This window comes from Silene latifolia, chromosome 11 (assembly GCF_048544455.1).
Source record: "Silene latifolia isolate original U9 population chromosome 11, ASM4854445v1, whole genome shotgun sequence".
Classification (NCBI taxonomy): Eukaryota; Viridiplantae; Streptophyta; class Magnoliopsida; order Caryophyllales; family Caryophyllaceae; genus Silene; species Silene latifolia.
In genome coordinates this window covers 81,141,022-81,159,091 of record NC_133536.1, presented here as the reverse complement: position 1 = coordinate 81,159,091, position 18,070 = coordinate 81,141,022, and the positions used below count along the sequence as shown (strand labels likewise).

The 18,070-nt window shown below is 36.6% G+C and overlaps 1 non-coding gene across 1 annotated transcript; it reads left to right on the top strand.

Moving 5' to 3' along the window:
- Positions 1-776: 776 nt before the first annotated feature.
- Positions 777-883, top strand: LOC141616223 (small nucleolar RNA R71). The gene has a single exon (XR_012530581.1). It is a non-coding gene; the product is annotated as a small nucleolar RNA R71 (small nucleolar RNA).
- The last annotated feature ends 17,187 nt before the right edge of the window (positions 884-18,070 follow it).

The window sequence follows — 18,070 nt, the reverse complement described above, 5'->3', positions numbered from 1 at the left end:
GAGTCATTTGGGTTTCCAACATTTTGGTGTGGGCTAGTATGTTGTTGATGGTGATGTCTTTGGCTTGGCTATCTTTTTGCATTTCGGTGAAAAATTCTTGTTGGTTCTTTTGCATTTGGAGGACCGCTTTTTGAACATCAAAGCCTTGATCATTGGATTGATTGTAAGAGGGTTGATTTTGATAACCTTGGCTTTGGTTGTAAAAGGGTATTTGAGCTTGATTTCTCATTGGAGGTGGGGTGTATGTTGGTTGAGGGTTTTGAACATTTTGGCTTTTGTATGAAAGATTGGGATGGAATTTGGTATTCTCATTGTAATAGTTGGAATAAGGGGTGCCACTCTTGTATGCTTGGAAAGCATTCACTTGTTCACTTGTTCCCCTACATTCACTTTGGTCATGTCCCAAAGTTCCACAACTCTCACATACTCCACTTGGGATTGAGGATGATGCCACCATAGCATTAACATGTTGTTTGGGTGATTTGGAAGCATCATCAAGCTTAGCCATGGCCTTCTCAAACTTCAAATTGATGGTGTCAATATGAGCAGTTAGTTGAGGACCCAATTGAGTGATGGAATCTACCTCATGCTTTCCTCCTCTAGTAGCCTTTCGAGGCCTACTATATTGTGAATTATGAACTGCCATTTCTTCAATTTTGGCCCATGTTTGATTGTTATCAACTTCGGTAAACATACCATTGGATCCCATGTTGAGGATGTTGCGGGAGTCATCATATAGACCATTCCAAAATTGTTGCACAAGGAACAACTTGCTAAGTCCATGGTGTGGACAAGAACGACAAGTGTCCTTAAATCTCTCTCATGCTTTATACAATGATTCCTCATCCCTTTGTTTGAACCCGGTGATTTGGGCTCTCAACATGTTAGTCTTCTCCGGAGGATAGAATTTCTTGTAGAAAGCAAGTGCTAACTTCTTCCATGAATCAATACCAAGGGTAGTCTTGTTTAGACTCTTCAACCATTGCTTTGCGGTACCAATCAAAGAAAAAGGAAATATTACACATCGGATTTGGTCTTGAGTAACTCCGGTTTGAGAAATCGCATCACAATAGTCACAAAAAGTCTCCATATGTGAATGAGGGTCTTCACTAGGCATCCCCCCAAATTGACTTCTCTCAACTAGTTGTATGAATGCGGATTTGGCAATGAAATTACCAGTTAAATGTGGTGGTGTAGGAGTACCATTTGGTAGATTCTCCTCGGTTGGTACGGAATGTGATGAAAATTTAGGCATTGTGGGGTGATTTTGTGGTGGGTTTTATATTGGGTTGTCCTCTCCTTCTCTTGCAAAAGGGTTGGTAAACTCAATGTTATTTGGTTGAATGTCCAGAATCTCTCCAATACCTCTTAAAGTAACTCTAGCAACTCTTCTATTGTTGGTTAAGGTTCTTTCAATTTCAAGATCAATAGGTAATGGATTACCTTGTGATCTCCTAGTCATGCAAAATATCAAACAACTCGAAAACAATTAGAACAACCTTGAGAAGATTGACCTCACCAAGGTAAAGAAAGATACAACTAAAAATAATTAATGAAAATCAAATCACGTTAACACCGTCCCCAGCAACGGCGCCATTTTTGGTGTAGTTTAAACTCGTCGTCAAAAGTTACCAACTAAAACAATATTTATAAATTTACAAACTACTCTTAGCAAAGAGGCAAGTAAAGGTCGGATCCCAAGGACGGGTATTGATGTAGGATTTTCAATTGCAAATGGTCGCGTCTTAGGGTGTCACAATTTGGGTTGAGATAGGAGATCTACTAAACTAATCAACAAAATAAAAGTAAAGTAATGAAAACAAGCAAGATGATTAAAAGGGGTGTAAACAATTGATTAAAGGTACTAGGGTGTCATGGGTTCATAGGGGATTCATGGGAGTTGATCATACAAACATGTTCTCAATCATATAGCAAGCACTTAGTGTTGTGATGGGATCGAGTTGGTGTATAAGCTTACAATCCCTAAGAAGGTTTGGGTCCTGGAGCCGAATCGATTAGATTGTACAGCACCTACAAGTCGACTTAATCCTTCCTATTCAACTATATGCATGGTCTAATGAGGCTCGAGTTGGTGTATAAGCTTACAAGCCCCATTGACAAGATAGGTGATGGGTAAAAAATACAAGGATTCATAGGCTCGCATTTCATCAAACATAACATGTGCATAAGTTGAAATCACAACAACCAAGCAATTTAACTATGAAAACATATTAGATTAAGCATGAATCATTCCACATTTTGGTTTCCCCTAATTCCCCATTAACCCTAGCTAAGGAAACTACTCACTCGTGATCAAGTTTAACATGTTAATAAGGTTGTCAATCATAGTAACAAAGCAAAACATGATGAATAAATGAAAGTGATTAACAATAATTAAACAAGGTTAAGAGAGAATTATACCTATTGAGATGATTCCAAATAATAAAGCAAAGAATAATAGAAGTACTTGATGATTGATGGAAGGTTGTCAATCCTCCAAATAAACCCAAATAATCTTCTAATTACCCAAAATAAATGAAGAACAATGGAGAAATTAAGGAAAGATTAAGATGTGATTAATATTGAGAATTGTATTACAACTAAATTAAGACTAATTTGAGAGAATTACAAAGTGATTAAGGATGGATTAGGATTGCTTAAGAGAGCATGCTAATCTAGGTAGTACAAAGGGGTACTTATACTAAAGATTAGGTACAAAGATTAGGGTTACTAAGGGCTTAAATGACTATTAAGTCCCTAAGAAAAGTTGAGGAAATGCTCCTCTCGAAGGAAATAAGCATATTCTCGTGCTAGTCTTGCCACGATCCGCCCGTCTTGAGGTAAGCCACGGGCTCTCTGACTTGTGATCCGAGCGGATCCTAGGGGAAGACGCTTAGATATTTGCGCTGTAATCCGCTCGTCTTGGGCACAAGACGCCTGGATCTTGGTGCTGCGGGATGCCCGGATCGTGCCTGATCCGCTCGCGTTCCTGGGCAGACTGCTTCTTTTCTTTTCCTCCTTAACAATCCTCAAGGATCGTGGATGCAAGGATCCTTTCATCATTGCCCATTTTACTTTATTATCTACTTAGGCCTTCTAGTATTGTCTTCTCTTTCATGATTGGTCATTGGATGCGATCAATTTAGCTCCATTCCGCCTCAAAAATGCAAAGTTACCCATCCTCTCCTACGAAGGACACATAACCTCAAAGGATATGCAAAATGGGAAGCTAAAGACAAGAAATGACCTAAATAAGTGCTATAAAGCATAGGAACAAGGTTAATTTGGGGACTAAATGTGCTCAAATATGAGTCACATCAGGAACCTAAATTGAGGACAAATGACGTGTGAAGGGGGTGTGAGCCTAGGCTGGCAGCCGGCTAGGAACACCCCAAGGAGAATCAAATGATGGAAAAAGAAAAAAGAGGAACTCCCTGCCGGTAGGCCGGCAGCTGGCCTGCCGGCTGGGAGCACATTTATGTGAAAAGGAGAGCAATGGTGATCTCCCAGCCGGGTGACCGGCGACCATTCCCTGCACCGGCTGGGAACACTTTGATCGTTAAGTGAAAAAATTCAAATTGGCTTGATCTCCCAGCCGGGGCACCGGCGGCCGGTCCATAGACCGGCTGGGAGTACTCTGATATCAATTAAAACACACGACACAAGCCCATTCTCTTCATTATTTTCGACATCTCTTCTCTCTAAACTCTCCATTTATCTCTTAAATCTCCACCAACTCACACCAAACCACCACCCAATCCCTCCCTTTCATGAAATTTTCACCCCATCATCCATGGCTCCTAAAAAGCGTGTTCGTCGGGGCGATTTGGCTCTCCAACAAGCGAAAATGGTAGCGGCAGCGGCATCCGACATGAGTCCTGATCCGGATTTTCCGGGACTCCAATTCTCCTCCGTCACCATGAAAGGTAAATTTGTATGTTTAAAAAACGTCCCCTTCACCCAACTCGCTTTATTGACCGCCAATCCATGAGGGACCTAGGGTTAGACCATGTCACACTTGATTTATTTGAAGGAGTCGGGATACGAAAAATGTATGACCTCCATGAGAAGACATATGCCCGACTTACTTGGGAATTTTTAAGCTCACTTAGAATTGACAAGCATCAGAGAGACGGAAAGGTAGCATTTTTACATTTCTGTCTCTTAAACAAGGATTAATCCCTTACCCTTCCTACCTTTGCCGAGCATTTTGGGCAAGACATGAGTCCTCCACACAAAGCACCGGATAACTTTGACCATGGGATTATTTGGAAGGCCATCACCGGCCTTGATGATCAAAAGGGGGTGAAGAGAGCGGTGAATACATGCCACAATGCCGCCATAAGAATTTGGCACCGTTATATGGGTTGTACCGTCTTTGGGAGGGATGAGCCCCATAATTTTCGGACGAAGGAGTTGAAAATTCTTGGCTCCTACCTCCGTTCTAACCCCATGACGTTCAAACTTTGTGTGGCGCATCATATGCCTCTTCACTTAAACAAACATAGAAACTCACCGGCCCAATCAACACCAATTGTCGTGGGTGGCATTCACCTTGCAAAGCGCATAATACGGAAGCTTAATTTGAGTGGCATGAACCACATCTCCGGGCAAACCATGCTCACAAAGGACTATATGTTGGAGTATGTTTCCTCGACAATAATGCGATCACATGTTTAAATCTCATGATAAGAATATATGAGGGAAAGTTATACTTTATTGTCAACTGATCCACATTAATCGGTAATGGTTGGCTGACTAGAGTTTCACATTACTGTCGTATGACGGTGGTGATCAGTTGATCCCTTAAGGTCATACCTATAGGCTAACACTCTTAATTGATAAATTAATTAATTGTATTATGATGCAAGTTAATTAATCCTTTAAAATAGATGATGTTTTATTATTGTTTATGAAACAATTATAATTAGAATGAATAATATATTATAATTACAAGGTATTGTGAATTATAATTAAATGGTCCATTTTAAGTATAAGTAATCCTATATTGCTACTTGTGTTATTTATTTTGTATGTAATGATTTTTAATATGTTAAAAATGCATTACATGGACATATGTCTAGTAACATGTCACATATATCACAACTACAATTGACAAAATAACAAAGTTAAAATGGAACTCCATTTTACAAATGGAGAACCGGGTTTCTCCATGTAGTGGGGGATAATGTTGCTTTTATCTTAATTGTTTTAAGACAACGTAATTATGATTAGGTTTAGGCATGGAAACCTACATTTTATTGTAAAGAACAATTTGTAGGAATGAGGAGCATGCATTGGCCTTGTGTGACCCAAGGGTGCCGGCACCCCGTCTCTCCCCTATACAATATGAGAATTGTTTTCTCATTCATTATTCATTCTAACCTTTTCTATAATCTCTCTAAACAAAAATCACTTCTATATTGTTTTGAGAAAAGAATAAGAACATCATTCTAAATACTAGTATTGAGAATCTAATTACTAGTAGTAGTAATAAAATTATATTAGTTAATTTAAAGGAACATCTACTAATTTCTAGTAATAAAATTAGTAAATGTATTAAGAGGGATTACCTTGGTACAATCATTAAGGAGTAGATCCTATAATTGGATCTAGGGGTTTTCACTTGGAGTATTTGGATTTTTACTTACGAAGACTAATTAGAAGGAGTCCAATTAGTATATCTCATTCGGCCTCCATTGTAAGAATGATAGATTCTTCTCTTTTATTCTTTTGTTTTTGCATGCATAAGATCTAAATTAGTTTAATGACTAAACTAAGTTTTATTAAGTTATTAGTAGTCACTAATAAGAGATTAATGAATCATTCAATTGGTATCAGAGCAAGAGTTGTTGCATGCAAAATTGGTTTTGTTTTTCCGAGTTAATATGTTAACATATAAAACTTGTATTTTGTGATTTATGATGATAAAGGCCACGAAATTTTTGCTTGTTAAAAATTTTGGTCCTAAATTGATTTTAGGCCATTTTTATGATTTATGGTATTTTATTGCTCTTTAATATGATTTTAATATTTTTATTACATTTTATTGAATAAAATGTCACTTAAATAACTAAAATTAGTTAGACTTCGTCTCTGCCCATGAAATTTTAGTATGTTGTCATATGCAATATTTACACACTGTATATAAATTATGAAATGAAATGGTTTTATTTTGCATGATTTATGATTTTTAGATGTAAAAATAACATAAATAGTGACTATTTTAGCCAAAAATAGCTAAAATGAATTTTATGGCTTCAAAATTTTTTCCAATGTTGTATATATGATATGAACATCAGTTCTAAAGTTGCATATTAAAATTCGTATGATTTTAGTGGTTATTAATTTTTATGTGATATAAATTGATAAATAGCAACTTTAATAGTCATAATTGTAAATTCGATTTTTGAGCTTTAAACTTTGTCATTTCCAGGTTCTAGAAACTTATTTAGAATATTCAAAATTTTAATTTTGATTTATTGCATGATTTTGTGTTTAATTTTGAATTAAAAGGTTAAAATTATGTTTTATACGATTTATTTGTGAAATAAATTAAAATAATCTTAAGGCAAATTTTTATTAAAATTTTGGGATGTTGAGAATTTTCCAGAATATACAAAATTATGATTTTGAAATTTTCGAATTTTTATGACTTTTTGGGAATTATTTCCTTATTATTATGAATAATAATGTTTAAAGAACAATTATATAATATCAAGTTGAATTATTGTCAAATATTTAGTGAAGACTAAATTTTTGAGTCCTAAGATGGTTGGGGTAATTAACTTGGACATAGATTTGATTTATGTAATATTGTGTGATTTTAATAAGTTAATTATCACAATAATCCATAAAACCGGACTATATATACGATATTAGCTTAAATAGGGCGATTTGGCACATAACATGGCATGTTTTATACATATATTAATGCTGCATTTTTATTATGGTTGTCATATTTTATTTTATATAATTTTGAATTATGTAATTTGTACTTAGTATGGCCTTAGTTTTTAATTGGTATTTCCCGAAATGAATGGGGATATCGATTCGGTTGTAATTATTGTGATCTCGTATCACTTTTATTTTATTTAGTTTTTTTTTTCTTTTTATAATGTATAAAGTAGAAAAGCTTTGTAATTTATTTATCCCGGAGTTCCTTGAAGACAGTGCCATTCGAGAAGGCGATCCAACAAAGACGGTGTTGCCTTGGAGTGCGTGCCAAATGAAGTTCAAGGGACCAAAGGAGTTGGTTTCCGAATTTGTAAATAGTTTATTAGATTTACTATTTTAGGAAGGCCATACTAGGATTTTATCGTTTTGCTTTGCATTTGTTTTATATGTTTGCATGCATAGCCAAATCGCCATAACTACACATGCATATTATTTTATCGAGTCATCGACCGTGTCAATTATAATTATCGTAGTTCACCGCTTTAGTTCACTTAAAACGTGATAGATAATAAATTGACATGACCTCTCACTAAAAATAATTGAGAATTAGCCTTACCAAATAGTAGAACCATGAATCCCAATTTCATAAGGAAGTTAGCTCGGCTCACCGGGGTCCTAAACTTGTTACGTTGGGTAAGTGGGTAGTAAATTTTTATTACATCGAAATTTGGATTGAGCTCAACAGAAGTATTCGTGACCATAGTCGCATGTGTTCCGGGCTAAAGATAAATATTAAAGTAATTTTATCGACCGAGAGTTCTAGAAGTAGAATCGATTAAAGAGTTAATACACCGAGTTATATTGATAAGGGATGAATCGGCTCATCGTGCCCGAGTTAATATGAATTTGGATCTCGGGATCATTTATAATAGTTGGGTAGAGGTCACTATATAAATGTTTGAAACTTGTTTAAAACGGTTGCAAGTATGATTAAATGACAAATGTTTATATTTCCTTTACGTCCATGTTTGTAGTTTATATATCGAAATGGATCCTACTAATGCAACAACACCTATTACCATTGAGTCTTATCATAACTTATTTGACGATATTTGCTCCAACAACAATCTCGATACTACTAGAGAGCTTCATTTTGGGATCGGTTCCGATGGAAACCTTAATTTCATTACTTCCTCCATACCTCCAACTATGACTAGATCTTTTGTGAATGTGTCTCGGGAAGACCATCTCGCTAAATCTATGGGATCCTTATCTTTGGAAATAAGGGATACCGAAACTAGTGGGAGTCCTAGCAAGCAAGCTCTTGCAACTAAAGGGAAATGGTTCAAAAGGAAGGGAAAGAAAGGTAGAAAACTCAACAATGGAAACAAGATGGCTAGTGGGACTACCAAAGGAGCCAAAGTGGATGATGAATGCCATAATTGTCATGGCATGGGACATTGGATGAGGAATTGCCCTATATATTTGGGAAATATTAGGGATGGACTTGTTATTCCACTCGGTAAAATTCCTTTTGAAATTTATGTTATTGATGTAAATTTTACTTCCACCACAACGTGGGTATTAGATACCGGTTGCGGTTCTCACCTTTGTAATCATTTACAGGGGCTAAGAAACGTGGATAAGCTGAGCAAGGGCGATGTTGATCTCTGTCTTGGGAATGGAGCTAGAGTAGCGGCCACATCTAAGGGAACTTATGTGCTTGTTTTAGCAAATGGATTTGAGTTGTATTTGCATAATTGTTTTTATGTACCTTCTCTTTCTAAGAACATTATTTCAATTGCTATGTTAGACATAGAGGGTTTTAATTTTGCCATTAAAAACAATTGTATTATTTCTATAAATGACTTGGTCATAAGCCGAGGCTCTTCTATTAATGGCATTTATGTTATAGAAACTTCGAATCCAAGTAAAGACATCTATAATATACAATCGAAGAAACTCAAATCAAGTGATCCAAATGAATCGTACATTTGGCATTGTCGATTGGGTCATATGAATGAGAATCGCAACTAATGTTATTAAACCATTTGATTTTCAATCATATGGTATATGCGAATCTTGCCTCCTAGGCAAAATGACTCGTAATCCTTTTAGTGGTAAAGGGACTCGAGCTAGTGAACTATTGGGACTTATACATACCGATATATGTGGACCAATGACTATCACCGCTAAGGGTAATTATGACTACTTTATTACCTTCACCGATGATTTAAGTAGATATGGGTATATCTACTTAATGAAGTATAAGAGTGAAGCTTTTAAGAAATTTAAAGAATTTAAAAATGAAGTAGAAAACCAATTGAACAAGAAGATAAAGGCACTACGATCCGATCGTGGTGGAGAGTATCTTAGTATTGAATTCGATTCACACTTGAAAGGTTATGGCATTGTGTCACAAATCACTCCATCCGGTACACCACAACTTAATGCTGTTGCCGAGAGGAGAAATCGAACCCTACTAGATATGGTTCGATCTATGATGAGTCAAACCGAGTTACCCGACTCGTTTTAGGGATTTGCAATACAAACCGCAATCAAATCATTGAACAATAGTCCGACAAAAGCAACCGAAAAGACTCCATATGAGATGTGGAAAGGAAGGGTTCCTAATATATCTTATATGAAGATTTGGGGATGTAATGCTTACGTCAAGGTAAATACTGACAACAAGCTAGCCCCACGATCCGAAAAATGCATCTTTATAGGTTACCTCATTACCTCCCGATGCTATTACTTCTACAAACCTCATGAAAACAAAGTGTTTGTGTCTAGTGAAGCTTTCTTCTTAGAAAGTGAGTTTATTTCTAAGAGACAGAGTGGGAGAAATTTTGAACTTGACGAAGTTCAAGAGCCACAAACCAAAGTAGAGACGCAAGAAGATGTTCCTTCTTCGTCTAATTTTGTTGTTATTCCTCAACCAAGGAGGTCGGGTCAAGTTTCTCGCTATCCTGATAGATATGTTGGACTTATCCAAGAGGATGGGAGTCTTGATGTGTTGCTTCTAGAAAGTGACGAACCCACCACCTACAAAGCTGCAATCTCTAATCCCAATTCAACTTTATGGCTTGAAGCCATGAAATCTGAAATGAGTTCTATGCATGAAAATCAAGTTTGGAACTTGGTGGATTTACATGAAGGGGCAAGACCACTTCAATGCAAATGGATCTTTAAAGTAAAGAATGGCATAGAAGGACATGATGATGTTTACAAGGCTAGGCTAGTGGCAAAAGGTTTCACCCAAGTTCATGGTCTTCACTATGACGAAACCTTTGCCCCCGTAGCCATGCTGAGATCCACTCGGATACTGTTAGCGATCGCCGCATTTCATGACTATGAAATATGGCAAATGGATGTCAAGACCGCCTTTCTAAATGGGCATTTAGAAGAGGAGGTGTACATGATACAACCTGAAGGTTTTGTAGATCCTAAAAATCCTAACAAAGTATACAAGCTTAAGAGATCCATTTATGGTCTTAAGCAAGCATCAAGAAGTTGGAACCATCGATTTAATCATGTCATAAAAGAAAATGGTTTTACATGAAGTTCAGTGGGAGCAATGCTGTGTTCCTAATGTTGTATGTGGATGACATACTACTTATTGGAAATGACATTCATATGTTGTCCTCCGTCAAGGAGTGGCTAGGAAATCATTTCCAAATAAAGGATTTAGGAGAAGCACAACGCATATTAGGTATACGGATCTATAGAGATAGACCCAAAAGGACATTGGCATTAAGTCAAGAATCTTATATTGACAAGATTCTTCGACGCTTCAACATGGACCAGTCTAAGAGAGGCTTAATTCCTATGGGTAGTGGGATAATTTTGAGCAAGTCTCAATCACCCTCCGAACCCGAAGATGTTGAACGCGTGAAGTTGATTCCATATGCTTCCGATGTTGGATCAATCATGTATGCCATGATATGCACTCGTCCAGATGTCTCAAATGCTTTAAGCATGACAAGTAGATATCAAGAGAATCCAGGTGCGAGTCACTGGATAGCTGTTAAGAACATCCTCAAGTACTTGCGAAGGACTAAGGATTCTATCTTAGTGATTGGAGGAGACTCCGAGCTATGTGTTATGGGTTACACAGACTCGAGCTTTCAAACAGATAGAGATGACATGAATTAAATCACAAGGTGGATTTGTGTACATGCTCAATGGTGGTGCCGTGAGCTAGAGAAGCTTCAAGGAAGCTATGATTGCGGGTTCTACTACAGAGGCTGAGTACGTTGCAGCATCAGAAGCTGCCAAGGAAGTTGTGTGGATTAGGCAATTCGTGGAAGGGCTAAAAGTAGTTCCTACCGCCAAAGATCCCATTACTCTCTATTGTGACAACAATGGGACAATCTTCCAAGCTACAGAGCCAAAGTCTAGTAATAGATCTAGACATGTACTCAGAAAATTTCATATTATTAGAGATTTTATTGAAAGAAAGGAAATTGCGATTTGTAAGGTTGGGACGGATGATAACTTAGTTGATCCGCTCACCAAGCCATTATCGCAGGCTAAACATGATGAACATGTTGTATCCATGGGGCTTAAACGTATTCCCAGTTTGTACTAGACTATTTGATATGAAATAAAATGTTGTTTTATTTGTTTATATAGAATAATCGCATTTGTCTTTTAAATTTTTATTACTTTGTCATATCCAAATGGGTTGTTGAGACAATATTGAACCCCATTAAAGTGAACTAGATTGACATAGTAAATGCCCATAGTTACTTACAAGAGGTGACATCTCGAAGTAACTAGAGTGTGATGCGATTGATGGCAAGTTCAAATGCCATAGCGTCATGAGAGATGACTAGTCGATCACATAGGCAGATTGTATGGGACACTCTGTCGGGCTTATGACCGCTTATAGAGTTCTGGAAATTTCTATAGCCTGGTCGTGGCGAGAGCTACTATAGTATTCTTATGAGTCAATTCTTTGACTAAAGACTTTTCGCCTAAGATGGCACAACTTCAAAGTGACTTTGATTTGTGTTCTATGACCTTCGTAATTGGGGTCAAATGGGCACATTTTGGGTTATGATGAGATGTGCCAATGCGAAGGGAAAAGTACAATAGGAATTGTCCACCCCGAGTCAGGGTTATCTTATATCTCATGGCCACTCGAGGAGTAATGAACTGGAAATGCATGGCCACGCTCGGAAGGTATCTACGGTAGATAATTCCGGTCAGACAGTTATTCTCCAGATCGAGGAAACCACTCTTGATATGATCAAATGCAAGTACGACCTGCAAGACACCTTGCATTGAGTGGGAGATAGTAATAGGACAAGAGAATTGGTGACGCACACTTGTCTCGGACAAGTGGGAGATTGTTGGAGTATGTATCCTCGACAATAATGCGATCACATGTTTAAATCTCATGATAAGAATATATGAGGGAAAGTTATACTTTATTGTCAACTGATCCACATTAATCGGTAATGGTTGGCTGACTAGAGTTTCACAATACTGTCGTATGACGGTGGTGATCAATTGATCCCTTAAGGTCATACCTATAGGGTAACACTCTTAATTGATAAATTAATTAATTGTATTATGATGCAAGTAAATTAATCCTTTAAAATAGATGATGTTTTATTATTGTTTATGAAACAATTATAATTAGAATGAATAATATATTATAATTACAAGGTGTTGTGAATTAAAATTAAATGGTCCATTTTAAGTATAAGTAATCATGTATTGCTACTTTTGTTATTTATTTTGTATGTAATGATTTTTAATATGTTAAAAATGCATTACATGGACATATGTCTAGTAACATGTCACATATGTCACAACTACAATTGACAAAATAACAAAGTTAAAATGGAACTCCATTTTACAAATGGAGAACCGGTTTTCTCCATGTAGTGGGGGACAATGTTGCTTTTATCTTAATTGTTTTAAGACAACCTAATTATGATTAGGTTTAGTCATGTAAACCTACACTTCATTGTGAAGAATAATTTGTAGGAATGAGGAGCATGCATTGGCCTTGTGTGACCCAAGGATGCCGGCACCCCCTCTCTCCCCTATACAATATGAGAATTGTTTTCTCATTCATTATTCATTCTAACCTTTTCTATAATCTTTCTAAACAAAAATCACTTCTATATTGTTTTGAGAAAAGAATAAGAACATCATTCTAAATACTAATATTGAGATCTAATTACTAGTAGTAGTAATAAAATTATATTAGTTAATTTAAAGGAACATCTACTAATTTCTAGTAATAAAATTAGTAAATGTATTAAGAGGGATTACCTTGATACAATCCTTAAGGAGTAGATCCTATAATTGGATCTAGGGGTTTTCACTTGGAGTATTTGGATTTTTACTTATGAAGACTAATTGGAAGGAGTCCAATTAGTATATCCCATTCGGCCTCCATTGTAAGAATGATAGATTCTTCTCTTTTATTCTTTTGTTTTTGCATGCATAAGATCTAAATTAGTTTTATGACTAAACTAAGTTTTATTAAGTTATTAGTAGTCACTAATAAGAGATTAATGAATCTTTCACTATATCCAATACACTCTAAATTGGATTAAAAAGAACACCCCCCCCCCCCCCCCCCCCGCGTAACCGGAATGAATATTGGCAAATTCGGGTCAATGGAGTGGACAAAAACTCGCTGCCACTCCCCCAATGCACAAAAGATGTAAGTAGTGCCAAATTCTGAGCATTACTTGTTAAAAATTGAAGCGGTTGAAGAAGCTACTACCGCTCAAACTCAAAACCCGTACCTCTCCTATGGGCGTGAACACAATGTCACCGCCTAACCCACCTTGCGATACAACGTGCCTACTACCCCCTTCTTCCAAGGCCCGTTCCAACAACCTTGGTCCTTTCACCAAGGTGAAGGGTTGTCAAGTCAACAACCGCCTCAACAACCTCAACTAACCCCCCCCCCACTTTGTGGAATTTATGGAAAACATGAACTTGGGGATGCAAACGGCCGCAAGTGAGCGGCTTGCCATGCAACAAAGGTTGGACCGGATCTATTTTGACCAAGCGGTTGGTCAATTCCCCGTGTATGATTACATGAGGTAGGGATACAAACATCCATCTGGCCTTCACCCCTCTTACTACTTTCTTCCGGACGAGGGCACCCTACCGATGGGACCTTCCTCTATGGGGACATTAACCTCCGGTCGGACTATTTCAACAACCGGTCTTCCGGCCTCTACTCAAGGAGAGGGGCATGACACTCAATGGTTTGGAGGAACCCCATCTGTCTTTGGTGAAGGAGGGAATGTTGGAGGCTCGGGTTCAGGGACGGACTTTGACATTGACTTGACGGTGGAAGGATATGGCACGGGTGCCCCCTCTATGCCGATGAACACAGATGACTTTATCTGTGAAGCCGAGTTTGGGGGAGGCAACGATGATGATGATGATGATGATGATGATGATGATGACGACGGTGCAGATTCCGACACCGAGGAGGCCTAGTCATAATGGTTGTCCTCGCTCCCACTCCAATCCAAATGCCAAGTATGATCCCTTTAATCCAAATATCCCATTCATATTTCATTTCCGCATGCATTTAGTTAGTTGTAATATATGTAGAATATGTATGTCATCTAGTTGCATTTCATATATTTGCATTAGATTTAGTTTTTTGTAAAATACGTCACATATAGGATTGCATTCATATTGACTAGATTGCATCGTATTTCAATTTTTGCATTTAGTTAAAAGCGTGCATTGCATTCTTATTTAAAAAGACGAAAATTGAAAAATCAAAATCCTTCAAAAACAAGTACTTCATTTCCGAGTTTCCTCCACGCATTTATTTCCATTGGAATTATGTAAATAAATAAGTGTGGGGATGAAATTCTATAAATTTAAAAATACAAAAACACATTATTTATTTTCACATATGCAAAAATCCAATAACATGTTCTTTCATTTCAAAATTGCCTCTTAACTGCACTTCATCCGTCATTGGATGTTATAAATAATAAGTGTGGGGAGGAGGCCCAAAAAAAACACTTTGTTTTCTTTTAAGAAAAAAATTTCAAAAATCACAAAAACAAGTTATTTCATTTACAGAAAAAAAAAACAATTTCAAACTCCAAAAATATGTCTTTTATTTTTCTTATTCTCTCCCTATACTTTGTTCCACTTGGGACAATGTAAATTTCAAGTGTAGGGATGGAAATATCTACTTTGTGCATATTGTTAATAATTGTATATATTTACTTGTATATATTGGAGAAAAATTTCAAAAATGCCAAAAAAATAAAAAATTTCAGAAAAATCAAAAAAATATTGCATTGTATATATATGTTTGTCTAACAAGTGGCGCAGGCACATACGTAAGGATTAGGAGACTACAAGACCGTTCGGTATAATCTTTCCGATCTCTTTCTCCTTTTCCCTTCCTCTTCTTTTGCATTTTTTGTATTTATGAAGGAGGATGGGATATGTTGAGGAGGATATTCCATTTTGGAGCTTGGTGTGTGTTGCTTATGTGTTGCTAGGTTAGATAATTGTTGCATGTTTACTTGTGTTGCTAGGTTTTAGAATTGCATCTCGTATCTTGTAAATACTTGTTTGTGCTTTAAATTCCGTTTGTATCAAGTTTGTACATATTTTATGACAAAATTTGGTCTAGGAAGGGACCATGAGACCCTCAACGATGATATTGTCTTGGGCGTGTCTTCCCCCTCCCAGTGGCTTGCACCTTGTGACCTCCTTGTTGGGAGCAAATACCCGGGAAATGAGGCTTGACCGAAGAGTATTGACCACCCTGTGAGACCAAAGACCGTAGTCTAGGCCTACATTTCGACATAACTACTTACATGTGAGATTTAGAGCCTCCTTTAATTTGGACCGGTACATCCATACCCGGTCTCTCTTAGGTCGTGAGTAGGCTCTTTGCGTGGAATGTCATATCACGGCGCATAAGCGTGGCTTTCTCTCCTTTTTGACCATGAGATGTTCATTTTGTGTGCATAACTTGAAACAATTCGTTGCATATTATTTTTGAACCTCACATTGTTAAATAAGCCTAATTTTCGACCATTTAGGCTAGGACCGATTTTGCTTACCCCACTTGAGCCTTAACCTTTTTTTTGACACCCATAAAACCCACTACATACCATAAACAACCTTCCTTAATCAAGAAAGTTGTCAATATGTTGTCGGTTGTATGAAGAAGGGTACTTGAGTCCTAGTTGATGAGTTCTAGCTAAGCTCATTTGAGTCGGAATAATGGTTTTCATTTGGTCTGTTTTGAATAAAGAGGTTTTGAAAAAGAAAAATAAAAGGAAAAGAAAAGAAAGGAAAGGAAAATATAAAAGAGGAAAAATTTGAAAAGAACAAAAATCACTTGTCATGTATTTATATTATGTTTAATGTAAAAAAAGTCATGCAACACTCCTTATTTATCATGGAAGGAGTAGAAAAAGGAGTTGCTAAATAAATGGCACACAATGTTTTTCCAAATGAGTCGAATTTCCAAGTTTTTATGTGATCTTAGGCAACTAATGTCATATTTTTCATTCATTCATTTGTTGTAATAAGTTGGGAGAAATGGAATTTTGACAACTTCTTAATGTGTAGCTCCATATTTGTTGGAGTAAGTGTCCTCGACAATAGTGCGATCACATTATTAAAACTCATAATCACTACTACAAATTTAGGCAACTACAACGCCCCTTTAACAACGATTATTCACGAAAATCACAATAGACGTTGTAGAATGTATGGCGCGAATTTTACTAAAATAAATTACAACGGGTATGGTTATAAAAACCGTTGTTATTAGTTTTAACAACGGGTCACACATGCACAACCGTTGTTAATAATTTGGCGCAAAATTGGCGCAAAGTTAGTGAAAAGTAATCACAACGGTTACTTTTGAAACCCGTTGTTAAAACATATTTGACAACGGGTGTTTTTTACAACCGTTGTTAAAACATATTTCACAACGGTTGTTGTTTAATAACCGTTGTCAATACCTTCCATATCGTATAAACCACACAAATGTAAGTCTGCTGCACCACAAAACACAACCCTTAATACACAAACACAAACACAGCAGACAAACAAACACAAAACACACACTCTCTTTCTCTTTTCTTCTTTCTCTCTTTCTCTCTTTCTCACTTTCTCATCGTCGCTTCTTCTCGCCGTCACATTTGTTGATTTCATCGTCTATTACGTTCGTATTTATCGGTAAATCTCGCCACACCTTTGTTAGTTTCATCGTCATTATTTTCTTTTTCTATTTATTTCTTTTGCATATATGTGTTTTTATCGACCATTATGTTATTTGTTTAAGTATTGTTCGCATAATTAGTTACTAAAACAATGAAGAAGCAAGATGCATGAAGAAGTAAGATAAACATAATTAATATATATATATATATATATTTATAAATACATAAATTAAAAAAAAAAAAAATTACATATGTAAACATGCAATTCTTATATTTTCATGGAGGATCTTATTGTGCTCTATCGTATCCATCCTCTCCTCCTTGGCTATTTGGAGGTTCCGTTCAGCCAGCTTGCTATATCGTCATATAGCCGCAATCGCCGCCGCTCCGTCAAGCCATCTTCTTTGGCGTGCTTCGATGCGGTTCGAGCTTCCGCAAGGTAGCTCCTGAAACTTTCCTCAATATGGAGGAACCGGCGGATGAAGTTGTTGTTGTTCTCGATCATGGTAAGAGTCTTTAGGATGAAATCATTCATTTTCTTAGAGTTTTTGAGTTTGATTTGAAAGATTAAGTAGAGTTTGTTTTAACAGTTAGAGTTTGGAGATGAATATATGAGATAATAATGGAAATGTTAGTTGAGATATGCAATGTATTTATACTAAGCAATGTGTGTGGGTTGAGTTAATTGCTTTTTAATTAATAAATATGTTAGGAAGTTGTGCCATAATCATCATCATATCTCTCAATAATGCTCCTTCAAATCCGTTTACTAACCCTTCTAATTCCATATATTATCCGTTCATATGTACAGTGATGTCAGTAATAATGCATGCATTGGAATTCTAACAGGCCGTAATTATGCATGCATCTAGTAATATTTAATTTAATTTTTTTTTTATTTTTTAAGAACAAACAACAACGGTTATTTTATAACAACCCGTTGTCTTTAGTTATAACAACGGTTTTGTATA